This window comes from Triticum aestivum, chromosome 2B (assembly GCF_018294505.1).
Source record: "Triticum aestivum cultivar Chinese Spring chromosome 2B, IWGSC CS RefSeq v2.1, whole genome shotgun sequence".
In the NCBI taxonomy this organism is placed as follows: domain Eukaryota; kingdom Viridiplantae; phylum Streptophyta; class Magnoliopsida; order Poales; family Poaceae; genus Triticum; species Triticum aestivum.
In genome coordinates, this window is record NC_057798.1 from 6,015,399 (window position 1) to 6,023,715 (window position 8,317).

The following is an 8,317-nucleotide window of genomic DNA, read 5'->3' on the forward strand; positions in this document are numbered from 1 at the left end:
GCCACATTAACTTTAAGAGTTCAATACTAATATTCTCATACATATCAAGTGACATTGACGACCTTTTTTACCATCAAATCCTCACACACACACTCTCTGCCCCCTTTTTCCTCACTCTCTCCCCCCTCTCTCTCTAACACACACACACACACACATATATCCATATTATTGGGTACGGGACCATAATCAATCTATTTCACACACACGCTAGTGCATAACAATATGGATTATGTGTATTATATTTGCCACCACAACTGAGGGAACTAATTTCATGTAAATCGGCTAGCCATAGCTCCAAGAATACGCGGAGGATGTGGCCCGCTTCCAAGTGCGTCTGCGCGCTGGCCACCCACGCCGGGTCCTTCAAGTGCCGCTTCCACCGCACCAACTCCCAGGGCCAGGGAAGCCGCCCTTCTTCGCCCTCTTCACCGGCTGCGGCCAACGCGGTGCCGCGGCACCCGGCCTCGCCGTTCTCGTCCTCCGGCACCGTCACGACCCAGTGACGTAGCCCAAGCATGGGCCTCGAGAATCAAGAACGCTTGACAATGGAGAGGGAAGGGAAGATCATATACATGTCATAAGAAAGGGAGTTTATTTACCGCTCCCTCGATGTATTGTTTCCTTTGTTTGGAGATTGATTACCATCCATGAGTTAAGGTAAGGTTAATGTGATTGAGCAATTTTTTTTTCTGAAAATCAATTATTTGTTTTCTAATTAATGTGATTGAGCGATTTAAGGTAAGGTTAATTAATTTAGATTTGATCTTTAGAGATTGTTTGTGATTGATTCTACATTACTAAATAACTTGCGCCAGTATGGAAAGTTCTGATTTGTTCAGATTTCTTTCTGAGGGTGACGCGAAAATAAACCGATGAAGTGGGGGGAAGGGACGAAAAAAATCTACGAAAAAACCCAGCGAAGGTGGGAGGAAGTACCAAAAAAAACCATGGGAGGTGGGACGAAAAAAAACCTCCCATACTTCATGCAGGAAGAGCACACATTCATAAGCTAACGGTTTCACAATGCGTTCTTGATGATAGTAATTGAACCAAATGAAACGATGGACAGGCAGATTGATTAAGGAACTCTAGGTAATACTTCATGCCGTAAGCATTGGCTCAAAAAGTTAATTTGTAAGTAACAAAAAAAGGCCTAGAAGAATAGTTCTGTCAGGACCCCGACTCAATGCCACATCGATCTAGCATGTAACACCTCATATCACTTTGCGGCCTCACGCACGGTATCCCCACGGGTGTCGCCTTACCTTTGCCCGGGACCGTTTGCGCCTTTTGGCACACGTATATGACGGTGTCGCTAGCATCCATATGATAAGGAGCCCGGGCTGACATGGCTAGTCGTAAACCCAAAGTGGCACCAACTTACAGGGACAGGCATCCATGACCCAGCATTGAACGTGTCGGTCATCAGCGAGTGAATCCAGGCTGTAGCACTGGGCTAACAGGACTCCGGTGAACCGGGCTGTAGCGGGCTAGCAGGACTCCGGTATTCATCGCGTGACATTTCCCCGAAGGGACAGATACAGGATCGAGGAAGGACACATGCCGGCCAACCTAAGTGTTCCGAAGCAGTAGCAAGCTACCAGGGCTCAGTGGAAGCACTAGGAGACATTTCCCGGTAAGAGAGTCTACTATGGATAAACAACTAGATAGTCAGATCCCACACATAGTAATACACATTACACGTACGCATAACATGCAAGTATGTGCTGTACAACATGGCATCACAGCATAACTCAACAACTCAAATAGATAAAGGCTCAGAAGAGCCATCATAGCATTTATTGCAAACAGGGGTCACAAGACCCATCATACAGAGCATACAAGCAACAAGCGGAAGCATTACATGTCTGGGTACAGACATCTATAAATGAAAAAGGATGAAAGCCTGACTATCTACAACGTCCGATCAAGATCGTAGCTGAGGTACAAGCTACTTGTCGAAGTCCATGAGAACACTAGTAAGACCGAAGTCTCCGCTGCAAAACATAAATAGAGCAACATGAGTACAAAGGTACTCAGCAAGACTTACATCAGATCCTACCATACATGCATTTGTGTCAAGGGGGTAATGTGGAGTTTAGTTGCAGCAAGCCAGCTTTGACTCTGTGGCTATCCTGTTCTACGACTACCAGAAACTCTTGAGGTGATATGGCGCACACGAGTCCACTAATCACCACACAATACACTACTATGGATTCATCCCCGTCTCCCTACGAGAAGGCCATCCATAGCATTCACACTTGTCTTGAGCATTTTAGAGTATCCACTTCAAGTTGTCTATGTACCATGTAAGCATCCAAGAAGTCCATAACCGCGGACCCGGCTATTCGAATAGATCATGTTAACCCTGCAGGGGTGTACTTCTTCACACACGCTCTCGCCACTTACCGCCATGTACACATCATGTATCTCGGCAACCTTCAAGCGGAAGCCTGGCGAGGGTGTCGGCCACGACCTGACTAACCACACAAGACTCTAGCCCAGGTTTATCGCCTATTCGGGTTCCATCCGCAAGGAGATCCGGCCGGGGTGTCGCTCACGGCCCCAAACAATGTGAGCAGGGTTCCCAAGCCCACCATCCGGGTGCCACTTGGTACACCGTGCCACGTGTGCCTAGTCTGTCCCAAGCCCACCCTGCCGGCTGCCACTTGGTAGAAAAATAGCACTACCTACAAACACCAGAAACTAGTTGCGACTCCTGGACAGAGACCAAGTTGGTTAATAAGTCGAGAGGGGTCGAGTTACCTGAACCCAATGTGTGGTAGTATCGAGTCATTGGACAACATACATAGAACTCAGTGCTTAAGGACGGTTCCAGTGAGACAACCCACCATGTACTCCTACATGGCCTCTCACCGCTACCTTTACCAAATCGTATTCACACACTTCACTCTCAGCATCAGAACATATCGTGACACTCCAATTCATTCCCAATGAATCAGACCTGACACAACTCTAAGCAATAGCAGGCATAGCATGGTAGGAACACATCAGTGGCTTCAATCAACTCCTACACATGCTAGTGGGTTCCAACTATTTACTGTGGCAATGACAGGTCATGCAGAGGAATGGGTTCAACTACCACAGCACAAAGTAGCAGATGAATCGTTGTTGTCCTAATGCAATAACTGAGAGCAGGAGCGAGAGAGTAGGGTTTTATCGAAATGAACAAGGGGGTTTGCTTGCCTGGTAAATCAACAGAGGAGGCACTGCTTCACAGACAGGTACTCTGGAACAGCTCCGGAGCAGGACCTATCGAGAAGGAACGGTGCCGGCAATCAATACACAATCATATGCAACAATATGATGCATGAACATGGCATGTAGATGTGATGCTGTTTGAGCTAATGCAACTAGTAATCATTTGGTTTGAAGACCATTTGAACCAAAGGTTCAAATGCATCTCCAAATTAAGCTCCTATATATGCCATAATGTGTTTTCTCATATTCAGCATGTATAAGTTGGTTTGTCATGCATGAAACTAGTACAGATGGAAAGATTGCATTTTTCTGATAATTTTTCATATATAAATTATTTTAATCTGAGCTACGGTTGAATTGTTATGAATTTTTGAAGTTTAAAACAATTTCTGGAATTTTCTGATTAAATTTAAATCCAGAAATCATATATTGCATCAGCATTGAGTAAGCATGACGTCAGCAGTCAACTGCGGCTGATGGGGTCAAACCTGACGTGTGGGGCCCACACGTCAGTGACAGGGGGTTAAACAGGGGGTTAATTTAATCCTAATTAAAAATTAGTGGCGCTGGGGCCCACTGTCAGTCGCAGGGGGGGTTAATTAAGCGGTGATTAGCACTAAGCTAATCACCTGACGGGCCGGGCCCACATGGCGGGGCTCAGGCGACGGGGCTCACCGCCGGCGACCTCTGGACGCGGCGGCGTCCGCGGAACAGGCCACGGGGGCGGCGTCAGAGAGCACCAGGGCGTAGCCCGGGCTCTCGCGCGTCTGATGGGGCAGGTGGAAGGAGCGGGGGTGGCCGGAGCTCGCCGGAGCAAAGCTCGCGGCGGCGGTCGGAGCTCGGCTTCGAGCGGGAATGGGCTGCGGGGCACGGGGAGGCCACCTGAGGGGCTCGGCGGCACCCTCGTGGCACTGGGAGCGCGATGGGATGCTCGGTTTGGGCGGAGGCGGGCCGAGACGGCAACGGCGACATGGACGGCGGCGAGAGGCTTCGGCCGTGGTGGGCAACGGCGCTACGGCGCGGAAACGAGGGGGAGAAGAGAGGGGAACGGTGGCGGAGCTCACCGCGGATCCAACGACGTCGTCGGCGAGCTCGGGGAAGGCTTGGGGCAGCCGGAGCGACGACGGCGATCTCGTCGGCCGGAGCTTGAAGACGACGGCGATTGCGATGAAGCAGAGCTTGCCCGGGTTGCTTGCTCAGTGAGGAGGGAGAGGGGGTCGCGGCGGAGCTCGGGAACTCTACGGAGGGGCGAGGGGACGGCGGGAGCGCGTCGGTGGTGAGCTGCGGCGGCGGCAGTGCTTCGGTGAGAGAGAGAGAGAGCAGGGGGGGAGAAGGAGGGCGAGGGAGAGTGCGAGAGAGGTCGGGTTGGCTGCGTGGCGTCGTCCGGCGTTCCAGGGCGACGAGGAGGGCACCAGGCAAGCAGGGAGACTGGTGGCGTGGCGCGGTGGCGCGCGCGCGCCGGGCACGCTCCCCTCCCTCTGTCGAGGACGAAGACGACAGAGGAGGAGGCGGGCTGGGCCGCCTGCTGGCTGGGCCGGCCTGCTGCTGCTGGGCCAGAGGCGCCAGGCAGAAGCCCAGGTAAGGTTTTCCTGTTTTATTTCTTTTTCTAAATTTTCTGACATTTGTTTTGATTTAATAAAATACTAAATCAATTTATTACCTTATGCCAATTTTTGCAGGAGCTAGATATATTATTCCAGAGCTCCTTTATAAATGGCATAATTTTTGGACCATATTTCATATATATAACAATATATATCCAAAGCAAATAATTATCGGATTAATCCAAATGGCCAAAATTAAATATCCATGAGATCCTAAAAATATTGGTTTGATTTTTATCTCTGTCCAATATTTTCAGAGGGCAACATGAGCATTTTCTTGGACCCTTTTGGAGAAATTTTTATTTGGGTCATTTTCAAAATGATTCTGAGGGTTCCACCAATCCTCATTTCAAATTTAAATGAGATTTAAACATGATGCACAAATGGCTAGCTAGTCTAGGTCATACCAGACTAGGGATGTGACAACTCGCCCCCACTTGAAAGAATCTCGTCCCGAGATTCAGGGGTCGACAGAAAGAAAGCGGGGTACTCCAGTCGAAGACGATCTTCTCGCTCCCAAGTAGCTTCTCTCTCGGAATGATGAGACCACTGAACTTTGAGAAACTTGATGTTCTGACGTCGGGTAACATGCTCTGCTTGATCAAGAATGCGAACCGGGTACTCTCGGTAGGTGACGTTATCTTGGAGATCAAGCGTTTCGTGGTCCACTCCGCGGATAGGATCCGAGAAGCAACGCCTGAGTTGAGAGACGTGGAAGACATCATGAACTCGAGAAAGATGTGGGTGTAGTTCCAATTGGTAGGCAACCTCTCCTTGTTTGGCGAGAATACGAAAAGGACCAATGTAACAAGGAGCCAACTTGCCCTTGATACCGAAACGATGGGTACCCTTCAAGGGAGTAACCCGAAGGTAGGCCTTTTCGCCAACTTCATAAGTCATATCCTTATGATGACGATCATACTGACTCTTTTGACGAGACTGGGCTGTTTTCAAATTCTCACGAATGATGCGAACTTGCTCTTCTGCCTCCTGGATCATGTCCGGTCCAAAGAATTGTCTTTCACCGGTTTCTGACCAGTTCAAAGGTGTTCGACATCTTCGTCCATAGAGAACCTCAAAAGGAGCTTTCTTGAGGCTGGATTGGTAGCTATTGTTATAAGCAAACTTGGCGAAAGGTAGACATTTCTCCCAATCCATACCGAATGAGATAACGCAAGCTCTGAGCATGTCTTCGAGAATTTGATTGACCCGTTCCACCTGACCACTCGACTGAGGGTGGAAAGCGGTACTGAAGGAAAGATGGGTTCCCATGGCAGTTTGGAAACTCTCCCAGAAATGAGAAGTGAAAAGACTGCCACGGTCTGAATTAATCTCTAGTGGAACACCATGAAGTGACACTATTCGAGAAATGTATAAGTCAGCAAGCTGACTAGCAGTGATACTCTCTCGAACAGGAAGGAAGTGAGCCACTTTGGAAAGACGATCAACGACTACGAAGATAGCGTTATTCCCTCTCTTGGTCCTAGGAAAGCCGGTGATGAAGTCCATACCAACTTTATCCCATTTCCATTCAGGAATAGCTAAAGGCTGAAGGGTGCCAGCAGGCCTTTGATGCTCTGCCTTAACGCGACGACAAACGTCACAGTTAGCAATAAACTGAGCGATTTCTCTCTTCATCCTGGTCCACCAGAACTTCTGGCGTAGGTCCTGATATATCTTAGTACTACCGGGATGAATCGTGAGAGGAGATTCATGCGCCTCCTTAAGAATCAATTGTCGAAGATGTTGCTTCTTGGGAACCACCAAGCGATTCTCAAAGAAAACAACACCACGATCATCCATAGAGAAACATCCACCAACTCCCTTCTTAATGTTTCTCTTGATCCGGGTAATCCCCGTATCATGCTTCTGGGCTTCTATGATAAGATCCACAAGGGTAGGTTTCGCCACCAAGGTAGAAAGGAATCCGTGAGGAGCAATGTGAAGATTAAGCTTACAGAATTCCTCATGGAGAAGTGGTTGACCTTGCTGCAACATGAGATTGTTGCAATAGGATTTACGGCTTAGAGCATCAGCCATGACATTGGCTTTGCCTGGGGTGTAGGTAATCCCTAGATCATAATCTATGATCAACTCCAACCAACGTCTTTGCCTAAGGTTCAGATCTGGTTGGGTGAAGATATACTTGAGACTCTGGTGATCGGTGTAGATCTCGCAACGTTTACCAAGAAGGTAATGTCGCCAGGTCTTGAGTGCATAGACTACGGCTGCAAGCTCTAAATCATGTGTAGGACAATTATCCTCATGTGGATGCAACTGTCGAGATGCATAGGCAATCACATGACGATCCTGCATAAGAATGCAACCTAGTCCCTGTCGTGAGGCGTCGCAGTAGATAATAAAGTCTTTAGTGAAATCCGGTGGCACAAGTATGGGAGCAGAAGTCAGGCGTCTTTTCAGTTCCTGAAAACTGTGTTCACACTGTGGGGACCACTCAAACTTTTTATCTTTCTTGAGAAGTTCCGTGAGGGGTTTGGCTACTTTGGAGAAGTTTTCAACAAAGCGGCGACAATAGCTGGCTAGACCAAGGAAACTCCTAACTTGTTTGACTGTTTCAGGTGGAGTCCAATCGAGAACGGCCTTGACTCTCTCGGGATTGACAGCAATGCCCTTACCAGAGATTACGTGGCCTAGGTAGGTCACTTCTGGCAACCAAAATTCACACTTGGAGAGCTTGGCATAAAGGCGGTGCTCTCTGAGTTTTTCTAACACAAGTCTAAGATGTTCGGCATGCTCTTCCTCGTTCTTCGAGTAAATAAGAATATCATCGAGGTAAACCACGACGAACTTATCTAAGTACTCCATGAAGATCGAGTTCATCAAGCGGGAGAATGTAGCTGGAGCGTTAGTTAGACCAAAGGACATGACGATGTACTCATACTGACCATAACGAGTAACAAAGGCTGTCTTGGGAATGTCCCCGTTTCTGATCTTAATTTGGTGGTATCCTAACCTCAAATCCATCTTGGAGAAGACTGAGGATCCAGCGAGCTGATCATGCAGGTCGTTGATCCTGGGGAGCGGATACTTGTTCTTTATCGTGACCAAATTAACGGGACGATAATCTACAACCATCCGGTCCGTACCGTCCTTCTTCTTAACAAAGAGGACGGGGCAAGCCCAAGGAGAAGAACTAGGACGGATGAAACCCTTTTGCAAGGACTCATCAAGTTGCTTCTTAAGCTCGGCTAGTTCTAAGGGTGCCATCTTGTAAGGTCTCCTAGAGATTGGAGCTGTTCCTGGGATAAGATCTATGACGAACTCTACATCTCTGTCAGGTGGAACACCTGGCAGTTCCTCTGGAAAGACATCCGGAAAGTCACGGACTACCGGGATATCTTCAAGGTCTAGAAGAGGGCTGGCATTAAGAGAATAGAGCTGGCGCTTTGCAACTCTAGTGGAGACAGTGACTATCTTGCCAGATGGGTGTGTAAGCTGAACAGATCTGGTGTAACGATCAATCTTGGCAT